Here is a 20,646-nt window from a genome sequence, read left to right as displayed (position 1 = left end):
CGTTGCCAATGGCGTTGACGATGACGATGACGCTGGCAATGATGGTAATAGCAATAGAGAGACGGAGACGGAGTTGAAGTTAGAGTTGGGTGATGATGTTGTCGCTGCAACTTCAAAAGCTACGCAAACAGCACACGAGAAGCATTCAATGTGAGAAAAGAGCTGCAGTTGCAGTTGCAACTGGCGTTGTGGCGTCTCGGTTCCTAGGTTCTTTCTTCTTCTCTTTTTTTTTGTGGGTGCAACACTGCAGTAATGCGGGTCAGCCCATTGCATGAATGCGGTTAAGTGACTATGGTAAATGGCATATAAAAAGGTGGATCATAAAGCACCTATCAAGATAGGCGACACCATTAAGGTTTTAAAAATCAACTAACATTTGAATATTCTTTAAATAATACTTTGAAAACATACATACATATAATAAATTAAACATAGTAAAATGCATAAATCTTGGAAGCAAAATGCATTAAAATATGCTTAGCACTTTCAGAACAGAAAAAGGAAGCTCAAAAATGTATTACAAGTTTTCATTCCACAAGTAACTGACATTGGAGATATATTTTTTCTGGAGAATGCTGAAAAGGAGTTTATTTTATAATACTGTAAGCTCAAGGCTTTTTTGTCAGCGCTTTAGTAATGATGTTAGTAGTAATTTTGATTATATGTAACCTTTTTAATATATAGTATTGTGAAATTTGCACAATTGTTGTCCGGCCTATGGGGGTGGCATCCCCACAGAGTTTGATATGTATGAAATTCAAAAGTAGCGTTTCATAAAAAGTGTCCTTCTTAATAAAAGAGCTGCTCAATTAGAAAAGTTTCACTGTGAATACTTTAAAGTATAATATTTGTTAGTCTATTTCCCTTAAATAAAGTAAGAGAAATTATAGACGGTTTTTAAGAAATACATTGTGATCAAAAATGAATCCAATGAAATATTTTTTATTTAATTAAAATGAGTATTTATATAAAACATAATTTGCATAACATATTTAATATAACTAGAATATTTTGCGATGCAGTCTAACTGAAAGAATTATTAATTACCCTACACTATTTTTTCAATTAATGAAATAATCATTAATTGTCTTAGTCTTATTATTCTTATTATGATTATTGATAATATATTCTATAAGATATTAATTTTCCGAATATTTATTGAGTAAACAGTAAAATCTTTTTCAATTGATCGCTTTAGCTAGGTATAAAGATCAAACAATGCATTCCTGAATTTTTGCTAATTACATTTATTTGTTTATTCATTAATATTCAATGGAATCTTAATCAATAAATAAACTTGCAATTAAAGTTGCTTGTTTTCTTGAAACACCTTTTTACTATTTCTTATTGAATTCTCATTAATTGGTTAGTTCCCACATTTCACTTCAGTTTATCGTTTGCCAAAATTCCGCTGAATTATCGTGTGTTGTTTGTGTTTGTGTAAAAGCGTGTGTTTCCTTCAGGTTTCGTCCTTAACGAGTCTTCCCGGTTCCCTATTCTACTTTTTTTCGAGGGGTGATAAATCCTTTGTGTCGGCACAACAGATAAAACTGCACAAATTAGTTCCCGAAAAAAAATCATCTTGTTGTGTATTTTCATGAATGGTTTTTAGTTGCAATTGTTATGTGTTGGTTGGTTTTTTGATGTTTTTTTTCCTCTCGGTGAGAATGGAAAGTATCTCACGCTCGTTTGTCGATAAGAATTGATTGCATATTTACAGTAATCCAAGATGAGCACCTCCTTCGATTCCAAGAAATTTAACGGTCTGCCCTTTTTGATGTCCTCTAAATCACGGTCAGAGGTCACAGGTCAGCAACGGCCTGAAAGAAAAAAAACCATATGTGGCCCTCGGCCCTCGACTTGTTTGTAATCAACACATCACTTCCCACACTTGAGACGAAACGAAGGAGGAGGAGGAGAGGAATTCTTCTTCGATAATATTGCGGCACTGTCACTTTGATATTGGCACACCCACGCACACACACACACAATGCTGGCCACAGGAGCTGACAACGGGACAGCAGATCGATTCCAAGAGAGCAACTCGTAATCACTTTACATTCACGATACCCTGTACTTACTGTGAATGGGTATAATGGTTTTGCCGGAGTAATTTGAACGGTACATAAGAAAGTAGTTCGGATTTTTAAAATTTGAAATTATATTCTTACATTTTTAATCAGTTGTTTGAGCTTTATTTATTCTTTATGTCTGTTCCTTCAAAAGGGAGCTTATTTCTTGGCTTATATTTAGGGTAAAGATTTCAAATTTGGTATTCAAATATATTTCACACTTACATTCAATTTGTGTAATGGATTAACATTTCCCACTAAAAAGAATAAGGAATAATTTATATATTAAATTTCTTTCTATTTATTTTTAACTCAATTCAACACTAATGGTTTTAATGGTTATAATAATTTTACTTGGTTTGTATCAAAATATTTTGGTTTGCACATTATGTTGCAATAAAGAAGATTATAATAATATTGTATTGAGAAGTAATTAGTGTTGTTTCGGTCTTAATTATTGTCAATAAATGGAGCAGTTGAATAAAACTTGTTACAAATTACTAAGAATCAAAGAAAATAAACTTCTTTCTTATTTTGTAGCAATAAAACAGATTGCAAAATTCCATAATCTTCAAAATTATTAATAAATTTAATTCCTACAACATCGTCTTGTTTATCTCCGTTTAAATATTGAAGTGCAATAAGAATTTTTTGCTGCACAGAGTATTGCTTAGTTCAGCAATTGCAATTGGCACGTCCTTGCTTGTGTGTGTTTTTATTGCTGCTGTGGTAATCTGTGGCACAGGAAGTGGTTGTCAGCAAAAATGATTACACGCTGACTAAATTGTATTGGGCCTCCCAAAGAGATGTCTCAGTACTGTCGAAATTCCAGGAAAACCCAATGCCCGAGTGATGAGTGCCGACAGTCGACTGCTGAATGCCGAATACTAAATATTGAATGCCGAATGCAATCGTAAATGCAACTGACCGACGACGACGCCTTCGCCTTCGACTTGGTTCTAAAGAAAACCCTAGCGATCGCCTGCTCCTATTTCAAATGCCTGCTCAATGAGTTCTACGAATTTTGCAATGCATCGATGGCGATGCGATACCCACAGCTAATGCCAAATGAGTGCTGACCAAGTCACTTGGCTTGACACACGCAGCGACACAGCGACCAATAATAATACTGATATCTTGTCCAGCAAGAGATATTCCGAAATTGAAACAGAACCCACAACAATCTCAGACAGACCGAGAAATATGCCCAATTTGTTTGTTATGCATAATGCCGTCGTCGTTGATATTTTTTGTATTCTGTTTTTTCGAACAAGACAAAAAAAAACACCGCCTACAATGCAATCCCATTATTAACCCAGCCAGACACTTGAGTTCTGTATAGTCTGGTGGTGTTGCTTTATGCACTTCATGGTCTTCTGGTCTATTGCTCGTCTAGGTCGTTCATTCTCAATATCATTCTCAGTCATTGTGTAGGAGTCTGTGTGTGTTCGTGTCTGTGTGGGAATGACTGAGCTGGGAGTTCCCACTAGAGTGGGATGCATCGCTATCTCTCTAAATCATTATCGATTTATAATGTAAATTGACTTTGATCTCAAAATCGATCACTGCATAATGGATGCGATTTATCTAATGGTACTGAAAACTTAAGAATGGCTAAACATTTTGGGTGTAAGCAGAGTAAGAATAATACGATTACGATTATATTTAAATGGAAATGTAAACGAAATTCATTTTTCGAGGATCTTAAAGATTGCTTAAGATTTGCCTATTTATCGTAGAAGGCTAAATTGGACAATGGATTTCTGAAAGTATCTTTGATTGGGGAGGAATATTAGAGTTTATTAATTAATGTGTAGTATATTTATGGAATTAAATAAAGCAAAGAGATCACGGCTAAATGATTAAAATGTGATATATTATTAGAATACAAATGTATTATCTTAATTTAATCTTGAAACTAAATTTACTGAGGAAAAATATAGAGGTTGAAAGTACACAAAATAATTCATTGAACAAATTAATAAATCAAGAGTTCTTAATAAATGAGATATTGAGGAAATTATCGCTTATGCGGGATCAAAGTATTTGCATGTTTATATCTCCAAATTGAAGAAAATTTATAGTGGAAATTTTAGTTATGCGTTCATGGTATGAAACAAAGATATTATTGGAAAGATTTAGAATCTGAAGAATTCATAATATAAGAGTTATTAAGGAAAATTTTGCATCAGCATAATTAAATATAAGTTTTGCATGCTTATAGAGTCTTTATCGAGTCTTCATAAAGAAAGAAGTTCTCTACTTTAGTCTCAAAATATCTCTTCAAGTGCTTGTTGCACTTAAAGATCTCTTTTAAGTATTCAAGAAGTAGGTTTTAAATAAATATTATAAATTTACGCATTTACTCAACTAACATTTCTTTATTAACATTCTTATTGGATCTACATTAAGCTTACTGCTCTATAAATAATAAAATTAGACACGTTTAACTTATGGCTACCATAAAAGTAAATTCCCAGGGAATTTAATCTTTAAGACATGTAAACTACATAGGGTTTAACCCACGCAAGGTTTTCTTTTTAACGATCTCTGTTTTTGGGGAAGTACAAGTTGTGTGTGTGTGTGCTTGGAATGTTCTATAGTCAAGTTTTAGAAGTAACATATATCGGCCCAATTATGACGATTTCCTAATCAAATTCCTCATTCAACTTGCATATCATTCTGAAAGTTACCGAGTGTTGTTTGTTGGTGTGTTGGTTCCATCATCCAGATTTGTCTATCTATTGGGCGCTGTATTTGTCTCGCTTCGACTTTAAACTGACTATCAATCTCTCTCGCTCTTTCTGTCTGTCCGTCTGCTTATCTATTTGACTAACTGTCTCTCTGTCTGTCAGCCTGGTTGGGCTCTGTCTGCTTTTGTTATGCTTGGGCCCCATTACTGCTGCATTCCACATGCGCAGTGTTTGCCTTGATGTTTTTAGGGTGTTGATGTAGCTCTTGTTGTTGTTGTTGTTTCTGTTTGTTACAAAATCATTCATCGCACACACACACACACACACATGCACACTGAGCATATGTAGATAGAAACATATAAAAATTCTTTGCATTCCAATGAATCATGCTGTTGCTGTTATTATTATTATTGTTGCTGCTGCTGCTGTTGATGTTGCTTTAACTGCGACAGCGTCTACTTCTACTTGTAAACTTTAATTAGGTAACATTGAAGTATGTGTAGGTATGTATGTATGTATGTATGTTATGTATGCATGTGTGTACACACGTCTGGCACGTCGCAGTTGGCGGAGTAGAAAAAAAAAGTTGTATGCAAGTTGCTGCTGCTGGCGCTGCGACTTCTGCGTCGCTTCTGCTGCTGCTGCTGCTGCTGTTATTATTAATGTACGGGCTACGCATAGGCAAAGCGACGGCATACGCAATGCACTGCGCAAAACTAAAGAGAGCGAAAAATAGAGCAAACGAGTAGTCAGCACTATTTTTTGTTTGTCAAGTGGCAACGCTGACAACTCCAACTACAAAGCAAAATACAAATGTTTTTGCACTCTCTTCATTTTGTGCTTTTTCTTTTTTCTTGCTGTGTATCAGTAATGTGCTTGCAAGCGTGTTTGTGTGTGTTTGTAATTGTAAATAATGATGATAACACGATTACACGACTAGTTAAGGAATTTATTGTAATTCGCTTTGCCATTTGAGTAAGAAATTAAGACAACAGGTTATGCTGCGAAGAAGCAGCCACAAATGAATCATATTGCCGTCGTGGCAGCATTTCATCAACGTTGAGTTCAAAGTACACTCCAAGGCTTTAAGAGAGCAAGTTAGAGAGCGAGAGCGCGCATAAAGAGAGTGAGTTAAAGGCAAAAGTTGTATTAAAAACATAGTCAAAACATATTTTTAGGGCCCCCCTTTCAAAGTCAAAACAATGTCCGTGTCCGTGTTTGTGTCGCATGCCAAGCACAAAGAGTCAATCGCACAGTCGCAGCAGCAGCAGCAGAGTGCAAGCTACCAACAACATTGACTACAAATACAACCACAACCACAACTCCAGCAATGTGCAGTCTGCTTCTGCTTTTGCTTCTGCTGCTGCTGCGCGGCTGCAATGTTGAAAATTGTGAATGAAATGACGGCGGCGGAGGTCTAACCTCTTTGGTTTGGAATGCGGTATTGGTATTGCGACTTGCCACCGCAACTGGTTTGCAATGCCCACAACTCCACTCCCTTCCCCTCCCCCTTCGTGGCTCCCATCTGCAGTCGCAGTCGCCGTCGCTGTCGCAGTTACAGTCGAGTCTTTCGTTCATTATCGCTTTGTTGGCAAGACAGGGTGGCGTTAGTGGCCCCATGCTCTTTGTTTGTATGTATGTATGTAGGTACATACAAACTTACACATACATACGTACTCGTTCATACTATGTATGCGTGTGTGTGTGTGTGTGTGTGTATTGCTCTCACGCTCTTCGCGCGACGTCTACGTCTACGTCGACGCCGACGTCAATTAATGTGTGTTTGTGCCCACCTCTCACCTATCTCCCAGTCACAGTCTCACTACGTGATCTTCGTCTCGTCGACCCCCCCTTTCCACACCTCCACCTTCATCAACGTTTGTACTGCGATTAGTATGAGCGTATGCATTGGTATTGACGCGAACGTGTGTGTATGAAAGAGAGCATATGTGTAGGTGAGAAATTCGCGCACATGTGCGCGTGTGAGCGATCAATTGGCGCTTGCCTAACTGTGTGCGTGTATGTGTGAGTGTGAGTGGGGTACGCTTGCATGTGTGCGTACGTTTGCTCGCGTTCGTGTTCGTGTTCGTGTGTGTCATGTGTGCGGGAGCATGTGTAAGTGTGAGAGAGATACTAGCTTTTGTTAGTTTTTGACATATTTTTGTTGTTATTGTCGTTTTTATTTGGAGAGCCGCAACAGCTTTCGTTAACATGCTTTGTGGGCTTTTGGGGTGCGCGAGAAGTGGGAGGGCTATTCACTATTGCTCTTTGCTGTCGCTGCCGCTGCCGCAGCCGCAGTTGTTTTTGTTGTTGTTATTATTGTAGCTGTTGTTATTGTTGTTGCTGTTCTTTTTGAGAGCGTCGAAAAACATAATGGCGGCGATTTTTTGATAGAAGACTTAAAAATTGCGTTGTAGCAAATTGTTTAAACTTTTCAACATTTGCCTGTATGCACATTTCATTTTTCTTTATTTATTTTTTTTTTTCGTTTCAGAACGGCAATTAAAATAATTTAATTACCCAAATATTGTAAAGCTCTTGAATTACATAAAGAGCGTTCATAAAAAATATTTTAATTAATTGTCGTGTATTGTATTACATAATTTAATGTTGAAATGCATACGCATAATCACATTAAAAAAATATGACAGTCATCATTGTTTTTATTTTTGTTAGTTTTTATTTTTCTATAAAAACTATATTTGTTTTTTTCTAATCTTATGTAATTTTAATTTATTTGAAATGGGAGGCAATAAAATGTAATGCATTAGCTTCCTTTTATAGGAAAATATTTAAAAAAATACACTATAACTATAACATGTCTTTATGGAAACTTAAGATAATTAATCTAAGATTCTACTCTGCTAAGATTCCGACTAATATGATAAAAATAATCAAATTAAGTAATTTACTTCCTTACATGAAGACAAATAATAATATCATAAGATCTTCTATATTTAATTGTCTCTAAGTAATTGACAAAAAATTATAATGATTTTTATTTTTATTTTGTTATTACTAATTTTTTTTTGAATGCTTATTTTACTAAGCATCAGCATATAAGATCAGGTAAATATTTCAGAAAATTAGGAAATAAAACTATCATTTTGCATTTCTGGGATATATTAAGTACTAAGTAAGTATTAAGTATTAAGAACACCCTTACTTACATATTTGTTATATTTTGCTCAACATTTTCATAGATGGAACATATATTAAACAAGTTAAGAACATTTTCTTCCCTTTTTAGATAGTGTTCATTAAGTAAGGAAATAACTAAGAATGATTAAAAGGATCACAGAAAAAATCATGCTATAAATAAGGGCACTTTACACCCCTAATCAGGTTTATACCCAATCTTTGTGAGTGAAATATCAGATCTATTCTTGATCTTTTTAGTGTGATGGGAACACCTTTTTCATAGAATCCCGATGCTCTTTAAGAAGAAATCAAGCTGCGTTCGTCCCTCTAAAATGTTTTTCGATGCCGCAAAAATAAACAAGAGGCATTCAAAAAAAAAACGCATAGCATGCAAATTTATTTAGCGCATTAACAAAACGACGAGGCGCAAAGGGAATGCAGAGAGGCATAAACAGGATATGGACATGGAAAAAATGCGAGTAATTATGTATGAATATGTGTTATGTATATGTATTATAATTAACATTTCTGGGAAAATTCGAATGCGATGCGCACAGGACAAAAGAAGAGCGCAAAAAGACAACAACAGCAGAAAAACAACAAAATACCCAAAAGCAAAAGCCGATGATGCTGTGGCGGAGGCTGTGACTGTGGCTGAGATTCAGACACATTCAGACAAGACGCACAACAATAACAACGGCGACCCCGACAACAACAACAACAACAAGAACAACAACTGACAGGAAAGGTAAGGCAAAGGTATGAAAAGGGATTTGCGCCTGCGCCTTGCGCCTTCTCTCACACACATTTCCCATTATAAATGAGCAGAGCAGCATCCCAAGTCCATATCCACATCCATATCCACATCCACGTCCTAAGTGCCGAAGTGGCGGCGACTTCTTGTTGTTGTTCTACTGGTTTTGCGAGATTATGTGCGGATTTTTGCACAGTCTCTGCCTCAGTCGCAGTCGCTGCCGCAGTCAACGCAGCCAAAATGCCTGCCAGAAATAATCATAATGAACAATATGCAGCTCAGGAATAACATCAGACTACGACGACTCCAACTCCAACTCCAAGTCCGTTTCTTTCGTTGACCATCGTCAAAAGCCGAATTCAAAAGAAAAACAGCAACGCCTTCCTTCTGTTCCTTCTGCTTCTGTTGCTGAAGTTGCTCCTTACGGCTCATCGCGTCCACTTATTCACACTGACTCGACACGCTCCTCTCCCTCTCCTTCTCTCTGTCTCTACTTAACAAATGATCAACGCCTAAACCTGATGATGGCCATAATAAGTCGCTATATACACTATTATTTAGCCTATCAATGCGATAATTACACATTTTAAGCGCAACCATTTAATCGACGTTTTTCAATTATTCAATTCGATATCTTTAAGATTTGCTGATAATAATTATTTTCGATTTCTGAAATCATAATATGTTATAACGAAATCCTGTCATCAATTTCATTCATTTATTCATTATTCCGTTTTAGAATCAATGATATTAGTTAAACCTAGAAGATAATATCTGAGGCAACATTAATACTGAATTATATTATTACATCTTGGAATAAATACCATATATTTAGAATATATATTTTTGTTATTAAAATCTTTAATTTGCTTATCCAGAATATTATCTTTTATTTAGCCTATCAATGCGATAATTACACATTTTAAGCGCAACAAGTTTAATCGTGGCTTTTCAATTATTCAATTTGACATCTTTAAGATTTGATGTAATATTTATTTTCGATTTCTGAAATAGTAGTAAACGAAATCCTGTCATCATCAATTTCATGTATTTAAGTATTATTTTAGAACTAAGTTAATCCTAGAAGATAATATCTGAGACAACTCTAATACTGAGTTAAAGGATTAAAAACCATATATTCGGTATAAGAATTTTTTGTATTGACATATTGGAATAAATGCTATATATTTGTTATATAAATTTTTGTTATTAACATCTTGAGTTTGCTTATCCAAAAATAAAAGGTAGTACTTAAAAAGTTAATTAGAAAGTGTATCAAATAATTTATAAAATGCACTAATTGAGTCAAAATTTTAATACTTGTATGTATTCAAAGGATAACAAAGAGTACTTTTGATACTAAATAAATTACAATAATTATGCCATAAATAACCAAATACAAAAGAACAACATTAATAAATATAATATATTCCTTTTATCGTCGCTATGATATTGCTAATCAAATTATTCGGAATTTCTTTTAGGGAAGCTTCAATTTAATTTCCAAATTTTCTTTAAAATATTATTTTTTTTATCTACATTGCAACATTTTGAAATGTAATAACATTAAAACTCCTGAGAGTAAAATTCCAGATTAAAAAATTCTAGACTTTAAAACAAAAATAGCTTTTTTTAGAAAATACCACATAAATCATAAATTTTTCATAAATGTTTACAAAATGCAATGATGGAAATTAGAAAATAGCACCAATTTTACTTATTCTTTTTTTTGTTGATCATATAACTTCTAATAAATGTTCCAAAAACCAAATTTTTATAGGTGTCCTTTAAGTAAAATTTTCAAAAACGTTTAAAATTTCAAAAATGCACTTTAATAAAATTCCAGATTACTAAAAATATGTTTTAATTATGTTCCGAATTTTAATAATGTGATAAAGCTTTGCTTTAGAAAATTCCAGATTAATGAATAACATTCCAAAAATGTTGTCGATTTATAAATTAATAAATTCGATAAAGAAAAATGTTAAAAATTTTCTTAATTTGATAAAAAAAACTTAGGAAATCAATAAGAATTAAAAAAAAGATCTTTAGCATGCGAAGAATGCAACATGATCTGTAAACATTACGAATCATAGATACTTATCAAATTCCCAACGAGTGCATTTATAGTTTGTTTCGAGTATTGAGAATGAAATGTTGTTGTTGTTGTTGTTGATGTTGTTTTTGTTGTTGGTGTTGCATTGAAAACGCAATCCGGATCTCAACATTGGGCCAACGAAATGATGATGCTGCCTGTTGAGGTGAGAAGATTTTCTCTACCCGTAAGGCAGCATTCCATGCAAAAAGCAGCAACAGCAACAGCAACAGGCAGCAACAACTCCAGACTGAGGCCAAAAACTTGAGGTGAGAGGACAATCAACTCGGTTGTCGAAAGAAAAGAAAGAGAAGGAATGAGAAAGACAGGGAGAGAAAGAGAGAGAGAGAGAGAGAGAGAGAGAATGGGCAGCAGAAACTCGTGGCTAACTCAAGCGCTTGCGCCTATTTAATTTGGCTGCCAAGCTTCGAAGCTCCCACAGATTCCAGATTCCTGCTTGCCACGCCACCATGCCACAGCACAGCACAGAGCACAGCACACCATGCCACGCCACGCCGCACCGTTGTCTTGGCATCTTGTTAACGATCATGGCAACAGGATTCTGCTATTTTGTCGCTGCCCTGCGCCACAACAGCAACAACAACAACAATAAACAAGAGAATCGACAACAGCAACAAAAAAAAAATTATGCAGCCTCGACGATGGCGGCGCGCACATTCCACAAGCGGTGGCAGCAGCAGCAGCAGCAACGTCAGCAGCATCCCAAAAACGAAATGAACTGCTTGCAACAAAAATCGCTGCAAATGCAAAAACAAATCAAAACAAAAACAAAAGCCAAGCAAAGCGAAAAGAAAACAGAGAATGTGGCAAGCAAACAGAATAACTAAATGTGGCAACATACAGTGCTTCTTCCCCTCTCTCTCTCCTCCTCTCTGCCCTTGGCTGCTGCCGCCTCCCTCTTTGCTCCTTAGGCCGCCCCCAACTGGGGCTTTCTGTCTCGGAATTTTTGGCTTTCTCTTGTCGCCGGCTTTATTAGCCAAGTCTGGCATGGCCAAAACACACGCTCTCTCTCTCTCGCTCTCACCTTAAAATGCGCCGTTTTTGGCTGCTGCAATACGAAAATTCCACAAAGAACTCTTTAAGTGTATACAATATGAATGTCTGGGGCATGCAACTGACTGCAATCAAACATTGGCCATGGCCCAAGCTCTGTAAGAGTAATAGCCGCCGTAAGTCTCCACTCTCCACTCTCCACACTCCACACACACTCTCCACGCGCTCTCTCTCCACTGCAGCAGGGATTGCAGAAGTGCCCAGCGCATGAACGAGATGGAAATGGATAGCGAAGGGAGAGAGAGAGATGGAGATGGAGAGCAGCGACTGCGAAGCCTTCGTTCGCTTCGTATCTTGAAATGAAATGCAAAGAAAAGAAAATAACAAAAACAAAGTTTCTCACGTTCCTCTTCCTAAATTCTTGGAATTGCAATACATTAAAAAGAGGTCTTTGCTTCGTCTGCTGTCTGTGTGTTCGTCTCCCTCTCACTGTGTGCGTGTGTATGCGTGTCTGTCTGTGTGTGTGTGTGCATGGGCGGACAAACGGACCTTGGGACAGCAGCAGCAACAACAGCAACAGCAGCAGCAGTTTTTGAGCCGTGCTGCAGCAAGCAGACCAAACGCCCGCCCGTTCAACATATTCCTTTTCTCATCGATTTTTTAAGTCTATAAGTGAATGTGTCGATTGTCTGCACTGTCACAAAAATCACAGGTGAAACAGGCAATTGCCAAAGATCTAACCTTACACCTCCACGAAATTGGGGAAAGAAGATCAACGCTAAGAAAAATAATCATAAATATATTTTATGCAAATATAATATTAATACCTTACTGATATCTAATCTTGTAATTCAATATGATTCAAGAGAAAATACTTTCTTGTCAAATTTATTAAATAGATCTTTTGATATAACCTCTATTTAATAAACGCTCTTAAATTACTGCATGTGATTTAGAGATTATAAATTAAATGGTATTCGAATTCAATTTCACCACTACATATTTATGATATTTTCGAAAACTCTCTATTCTCTGGAGTATAAATAATTATAACTTAGGAAACCGAAAGTCATGTAAATGACTCGTAATTTATTGAATATTCTTTAACGAAAGACCTCCAGAAAAATTAAAATAGCTTGGTTAGAAAGAACTTTGAAGGTTTTAACTTTAGTACGGATAAGGATAACGTTTTTTTTTTAGCTAACTATATTAGTTTCATACAAGTTTATACATTTGATTGATAGAAAACTGGCTGAGACTAATTTTATTTTTTTAAGTATTTTCATACAAAAAAATCAAAATATATAGTTCAGATTTTAATTTGTTCTTCAGTATTAACGAGTTCTATCTGCTCTTAGCTTTAGATAGTTATTAGTAATTCTTATTCATATAAGAATATAATAGATAGCAAAGTAAATGAGTTCCTCGACTTTAATCGTAAGATAATTCTATATAGGGAACTAAATCTAATAATGTAATTGTTCAAGGTTTAAGTAGTTATACATTTTCATCACGAATTTCTAATTTATGCTTTCATGTCTCTTTTAATATTAAGTATACGCTACAGAAAGTACACCCATAATTTTCACATCAAATAAAATTAGCTTTACAGAAGTAAGTCAAACTAATATGCGCTCATAAATATTCTAATAAAAAAGTTGCATTGAAAATGAAGCAGTTACCTTTGCCAACGTTGGTATGCACGCCCTGATTTCTTGCAGTGTAATGATGTGAAGCGCGCAGTTGTTGTTGTTATTCTTGTTGGATGTTGATTTTGTTGCTGCTGCTGCCGCTGTTGCTGTTGTTGCTGCTGTTGTTGCTGCTGCTGCTACTTTGGCAATATGATTTTGTTGCTTCTTTGCTGCGGTTCAATTTGATTTTGGACTGCATTCGGGCGGTCGAGCGATCGCCTGCCCAATGGTTAAACAGCAATGCAAGTCGACGTCGACGTCGCTGCTGGCGTCGCTGCTTAGTTGCTTTGTTGCTGCAGTCGTCGTCGTCGTCGACGTTGTTGTCCATCGTTGTCGTGGCAGGAGTTGGAGAAGGTTGAGGAGGTGGCATGGCCATTGGGGCATAATGAAAGTCGTCGTTTGCTGTTGCTGTTGTTGTTGTTGTTGCTGTTGCTTCGTGGTTGTTGTTGACGTCTTCGGCGGTTTGATCAAATGAATGAATATTATCATCGATGCCCCTTCTCCACACTGCTCCACACACACACTCCTCCCCCTCTCCGCTGCTGCACTTCTGTGTTGCTTGCCTCTTGAATGTAGACCGTAGACCGAAAGAATGTCTGATATCTGACTGAGTGTGTGTGTGTGTGTAGAGTGTGTGTGGTGTGTGTGTGTGGTGTGTGTATATTTACATTGGCGGGTTTTGTAGCTTGAGCGTTGACTCTGTTGCTCTTTGCCTGCAGGCAATGCGAAGTTGGGAGTTGGGGCATGGGGCATGCAACAGTGCTGCATGCAGTTGTTTGCCACTCAGCAGGAGTAAACGTTTGATCTAATTGGTTCGCTCATCGGCATCTCGATGATCTCTTCGATCGAGGTGTCTGCAAAAAGCGCACAAGAGATGCTTGTCTTCGCTTCTCAACTATTATTATTCGTTGCCGTTGCTGTTTTGCGATTACATCTATCAAGTCAGAGACCATTGACCAACTGATAATCAACTTTAGCCATGGTAAAGTGGCAACACACACACAAAAGGTCACGCTCAGGTTAAAGGAATGCAGTTGAGAGATACCAAATATAAATAGCTTTATTAACTTGGCTAGAACTATTTTAAATGCTTGAAACGCAAAGTTATGCACATTCCTTTTTCCGCTGTAGGTAAGCTGAGAATTCAGCAGTGCCAAAGTGCTGCAGTTGGCGTGATTAAAAGTTAGTCCAATGCTGCGAAATGTGTGAATGGGTTAAAAAGTATAAGTTAAAATAAATAAATTAAACTTTAAGGGAAACCTATTTTTTACTTTTGCTCTAAGGGGTAACGATGATATACATAATGTAATAAAGGTAGAAAAATGAATTCATTATTTCTTAAATGCTAATCCATGATATTAAATAACAATCTTGTTTTATTCACAAAAATTCTAGCTTAAATTTAGGCATTGCATATTTCTAAAGGAAACGCGAAAATTGAACCCGACTAGAATATAATATTATAATTTAAATTTGACGTTAAAAAAGTAGGATACCGAATGGGTTGCGTTTAATCGACTAAAGAGTATTATCAAGCTTATGGATCTTCAAAAAAATTAAATTATTGAGTAAAAAATAATAGGCAGTAGAAATACATATCTTAAAATCATTGGTGATGCCTAATTAAACAAAGTTGTATGGATCCTGTTAACTTAATGATAAGAAATGAATACTTACAAAGTGAAACTAATAACGTATTCTTTTATTTGATGAATGAACTTGATCCTAAGTTAAATAAAGCCACTATAAAACATGTAAGAAACCGAAGACGAGTTTGCTCGAATTGAAATACCCGGTAGCTGTTTCAAATAAAAGCAACCCAGTGTGGTATTATTCTAAAAAAATATAACAAATTAATATACTGTAAAAATATTAAAATATATCAAAGGATATAGTTGGTATTTTGATTCTGTACTACATTCAATATTTACCATCGAGTATAAAATATACCAGATTGTCAGCTAAAGCTACCAAGAATTGTAGTAAATAAAATATGCCTCCTTCTTAATGTTACATACAATTCCTGGAGTTGCAAAGTTATAATATCCTTCTAACCTATAGGTAGAGGGTATAAAAATAGAATAAAAATGGCATATAGCAAGGATTATCGAAGGATCTGCGTTTCAATAATATTTTTAAAATAAAAATTTTTGAAGAAATTACAGCTTAGTTATAAAGACAACTATATATTACGATTATATTAATTTCAGATAAAGAAAAAAAAAAATAATCAGAATGGCAAATACCCAATACAATCAAATGATTTCAATCATTGGATTTTATTTCAGATATAGAATAAAAATAGTCACAGGATATCCCTTTCAATCATAGTTGAATTGTAGTTAAATACAGTAATATGGATAATTTTAACGAATATGATAAGAAGTGAAGTTTTGTGCAGGCGAATAATGTTGTTATTCAGTGCGTCGTTCAGGTTGAAAAGTTCTTTCTGGGCACAGAATGCATAAAACACCGCACACACGCATCGCGAGAGACCGACAGACAAACGGACAGACAGACAGACGGAAAGTGCAGCAAGCGGGGGAGAGGAGAACTGAGACTGAGACTGAGAAGACAGACGGACTGAAGGACAGACAGACAGAAGGCAGACACAACAACAGGGATTGGGACTGAGACTGAGTCTCAGACTGGGAGACAGAGTCCGACAGTCGACAGTCGACGGCGTGTACAAATACAGCAGTTGATATTTAACAAGAGTCAAAATTCCAGGAATTTAGGATTGGTTTTTCGGTTTTTTTTTTAAAGAGAGAGAGTGAACTGAACTGAAACCTGGTCAGTTTAGGCGGGGAGACTGGAGTTGAGCTGGAGTTTGAGCTCGAGTTTGAGTTTTAGTTCAGTTCAACGGGGCATAATTAAGTGGCCTTAAATGCCGCTAAAGGAATTTCCCGCAGGCGACATTATTATCAGTTTTTAGGAGACACTCGGACAGACATTATTTTTATATACTGATAGGTTGAATGTCGTCGTTGTCGATGTCGTTGTCGATGGCGATGGCGATGGCGATGGCAATGGCGATGCAGTTCCCTTGTTGTTTCCCATCGGCATCGTTTTTGATGCTCATTATTGACTGGCATTGATCTCTCGATGCAGTTTTGTATTTTTTTGGGTATTTCTAGGTATTTGACTCCATTCTTAATCTTAATGCCTATGTCGACAAACGAGACAATGGACCATCAAATTAATATTGTTACTTTTCTATTCGTAATTAGTTAAATTCATTGACGTGACTAACTGCATCTTAAAATGTCTTTAGAATATTCAAATTTAAATTCAAATTTGAATTTAAGATTTCAAGTTTAATTGCAAAATGCCAACAGGTTGTTGCAGTTGATGCAGTTCTGTCTTGTGGCTTGCACAACATTGTGTTCGTCATCATCATCATCATCAAGACACACATTCCAATATCGTGACTTCATATCACAGTCACTTCAGTCAGGTGCGTAGACACGTGGGGGGAAAAACGATCTGTGAGTGGATAAATTCCATTCTTTTCTCAATCTATTTTGGATGTGATGACCAAACAATTGTTTACAGATTTGCAACGAATATTTAATTTAGCGTTATTTGAAGATATTTAACTTTTGAAATCTGTGAAAGAAGTGCATAGTTTAACTTTATTAAAAGATGTTTTAGATTTGAAACCAGAGAATGAAGTGCATGCAGTGATGCAAAATATAGAGAATTTAAAGTTGTCAAGAAAATGTTTAAGAAATTTTTTCGGTTCATTCATGAAATGATATCCATTTCACCGATATTGATTACCATAAATATAATATTATTTTTATTATGCATTTACTTATTATTTTGAAATATATATTTTCGAAAATAATTTCACTTGGTGCTAGAACTTTCTTAAAGAAATTTCTTCAAAATGATAGAGAATAAACAGATTTCAAATTTTGAATTTTCATATATAAGAAATTTCGGTAAAATGTTTTTAATTTAAGAGAATAAAAAAAATTTAAATGCAGGATATACATAAATATATAGATTTAAATCAAATTCTTTCAACTCATTTGAGTAGAGGAATAAGTACTGCAGTGTTAAAAACTCTATTTAGAAAAAAATAATAAATATACTTATTATAAGAATAATGCGTTCCAAAAGTAAGAAAAAATAAGAATGAATCGTCTTAAAACCATTCTTAGTAATAAGTAATAACTAAAGATATAATTTAACTTAATTCAAGAACATTCTCAGCAGTTCGTACTTCATTTCAATGAATAATCTACAATAAATGTCAGTTAGCACACATAGTTAAAGGATATTAGCGTTAAGGAACAGAATAGTAGAAAAAATAAGTAAATTAATTAAAAATAATGTAAATGAAAATAAATGATATAGAGAAAGAAAATTCAATAAATTGAATAAATAAATAACGTAAATTACATTAATTCAACAGATTGTGAACTGCATTAGGTGAGTTAACTGCCTTTAATTTGGGTTCTCTCAAAATAAGTCATAAAATAATGCAATACACAATCTTTTGAAATAAACACTACTTTAAACTGAAGTTTAGCAATATCCAATTTAAGTAACACATTTCACTCACTGCCAGGACTTCAAAGGATAATGTTAAGTAATTTGAATATTGCCCAGCACTGTCCAATCGCAATTCTTCAGCTATAGCTATAGCTTTATAACGTGCCCCTTTTATGGGGTTTTGTGACGACTTCACTGCTTGCAACTACTTACTGGCAATGTAACTGCAACTAGAGGTACGTTTGTACTTGTTCTCAGTCAAGTCAAACCAGTTGCCCCCATGACTCAGACACAGACAGAGACAGAGACAGTGAGAGAGAGAGAGAGAGACAGCGAGCCGGTCGCAGACTGCGAGCCAATCTCTCAGATACAGATGCAGATACAGTGATACAAAGATACAGCTAGGCCAGCTAGCTGGCTGGCTGGCTTGAGAATTTAAGTGCAGCGGCAAAACTAATTGCATATGCATTTTGCATAATCTTATAGTAATTACAATAGTTCGATCAATGCGGTTCCCCGGCGCCATCAACATCGCCATCGACATCGCAATTCATTCATTCATTCATGCAACCAAACAGATCACAGAAACAGCTGCAACAGTTTGAAGCTTACAGCTGCAGTTGCTGTTGCTGTTGCTGTTGGAGTTGCTGTGACTCCCAGGGCCCCATTCATGAAACTGAAACTGGCTGGCGACCGCGACTCTGACTCTGAATGTGATGGCTGAAGGGGAACGGGCGGAGGAGGTGGAGGAGGAGGAAGGGGTTTTGGTTCATTCTCATGTTCATAAGTAAATACAAGATTGTGTCTGTGTGTGTGTCTGTGTGTGTGTGGCAGTGCATTTCATCACTTTACCACTCGAACACACATTTTAAGAACCCAGCCAGAGACAGAGAGAGAGATAGCACGATGGAGTGTGTGATAGAGAGCGCGATATTCACGTACGTAGTTGGCCTGCATTCTTCATGTAAGTAGTTTTTTGACACCAATGCACTTTGGTCTTATCGCGCATATTTCATATCTGGTTTCTCGCCATGCGATGGTAAAAACTCCGTGTTAATCTCTTTTCGTTTGTGCCCGCTGATAAACTTTATGGACGGGGGCATGCAGCGACAGTGGGGGAGTGGCAAAGTGGCGACGCATTAAAATTAAATGCCTGCTGCACTTGTTAAAGAGCTTTCCACAGAGAGAGTGTCTAATATTCATTGTGTACATATATTTCAATTTATTAATTTCGTATGCATAAATCTTGCGCTTTATTTATTCAATTTGAAGTCTTTGTTGTCTCGTGGCGTTGGCCCTGGCCAGACAAACACAACACAACACACAACATATCTACAATGCGACTGAGTCTGAGACTGGGAAAAACTGGCCACTATCGTTTTGGAACCCAGAGCAACAGCAGCACATTCGATCTTTGACTTATGAATTCTTGGAATGCAGTTAGTGGAGCATTTTTAATGGAGTCGGTTCGCTTTCTGTCTGGTCAAATGGACGCCCCCCAAAAAGCGATCTCCAAGTCCAACTACAACAAGCATGGACTCGCAACTCCGTGTTCGACTTTGACTACCGAGCTCGAAGTCGAGTCTAGTCAACTCAAGCCATAGTTGCATGCCACAACAGCAGCCGCAAATTGAGGCCAAATCTAATTGAATATTTGAATATTCGATCAACATTTTAATTGTGCTGCAACCCAAATTCTACACAACGTTTTGCTTATCTCACACGAAACGTAATAATTGTTATTTTCTGTTCAACTTGAGAAAGTCCTGCAAGACTATTAAACGATTTCATTATATTCGATAATAATACTCTATTATTTAACACTGTATAATAAGAAAAATAGAAATAGGAAACAAAATTGTTATTTTTCGTGATGAGATCGTAAAGATTTTTCATATCAAAGTAAAATGCAAAAATGTAGTTAGATTTAATATCATTATAGATTAAGTTGATTTCTTAAGGATTTCAAAAATATTTTATTCAACTGAAATTCCCAAACCAAACTAATAAATTCTGTCTTCTGGAAGAGTAATACAGATTGCTGAATTGATTGCTTCTAAAAAAATTCGGTAGTGATTTTATACATAAATAAAAATTTAAATACATATTTGATTGATCTCTTCTTCGTAAAATAATGAAATTCCAAACTAATTGCGTGAAATAATAGCAGTTTTAAAAGATATTTGGTATACTTAGAAAAAGGATAAACGTCATGCAAATCGTAAAATTAATTGCATTATGTAAATTAGAATTTAATTACAGCTGTTTTAATTACATTGTTGTGAAACTAAAAGTGTTAAAAATAGTTAAATAAAAGATGTAATTAATATTTTTTCAAATGATATATGTACTTTTAAAGAAATTGGGAAATTTAATTGTACACTTGATAAGGATAAAATCTTTATGTTAGCCATTAAACGAAGTCTTGATATAAAATAACATACAAATAATAATATTTATATTTAGGATTATTGAACTTGAGATATGTTTGGAGTCAAGAACTTTGTACATTATTTTATTTGTCACTTTAAATGAAAGAAAATTCCTTTTAAAGAGCATTTCGAGTTAAAAATATTAAGTTGAAATTATTATATATTATTTCCCTTGGATAAGAGATTCGTCAAATTTATTGTTAAAAAATTGTATCACATTTTAAATTAGTTTATGGTCCTTTTAAGTGCCT

The 20,646-nt window shown here is 35.5% G+C and overlaps 1 long non-coding RNA gene across 1 annotated transcript; it reads right to left on the bottom strand.

Moving 5' to 3' along the window:
- Nucleotides 1–14,908: 14,908 nt before the first annotated feature.
- Nucleotides 14,909–18,204, bottom strand: LOC133839987 (uncharacterized). Its single transcript, XR_009894159.1, has 3 exons — nt 18,030–18,204; nt 15,392–15,510; nt 14,909–15,295 (listed from the first exon to the last, which is right to left on the bottom strand). It is a non-coding gene; the product is annotated as an uncharacterized LOC133839987 (long non-coding RNA).
- Between the last annotated feature and the right edge of the window lie 2,442 nt (nt 18,205–20,646).

This window comes from Drosophila sulfurigaster, chromosome 3, assembly GCF_023558435.1.
Source record: "Drosophila sulfurigaster albostrigata strain 15112-1811.04 chromosome 3, ASM2355843v2, whole genome shotgun sequence".
In the NCBI taxonomy this organism is placed as follows: domain Eukaryota; kingdom Metazoa; phylum Arthropoda; class Insecta; order Diptera; family Drosophilidae; genus Drosophila; species Drosophila sulfurigaster.
The sequence above is the reverse complement of the archived record's forward strand: the minus strand, read 5'-3'. Positions and strand labels throughout refer to the sequence as shown.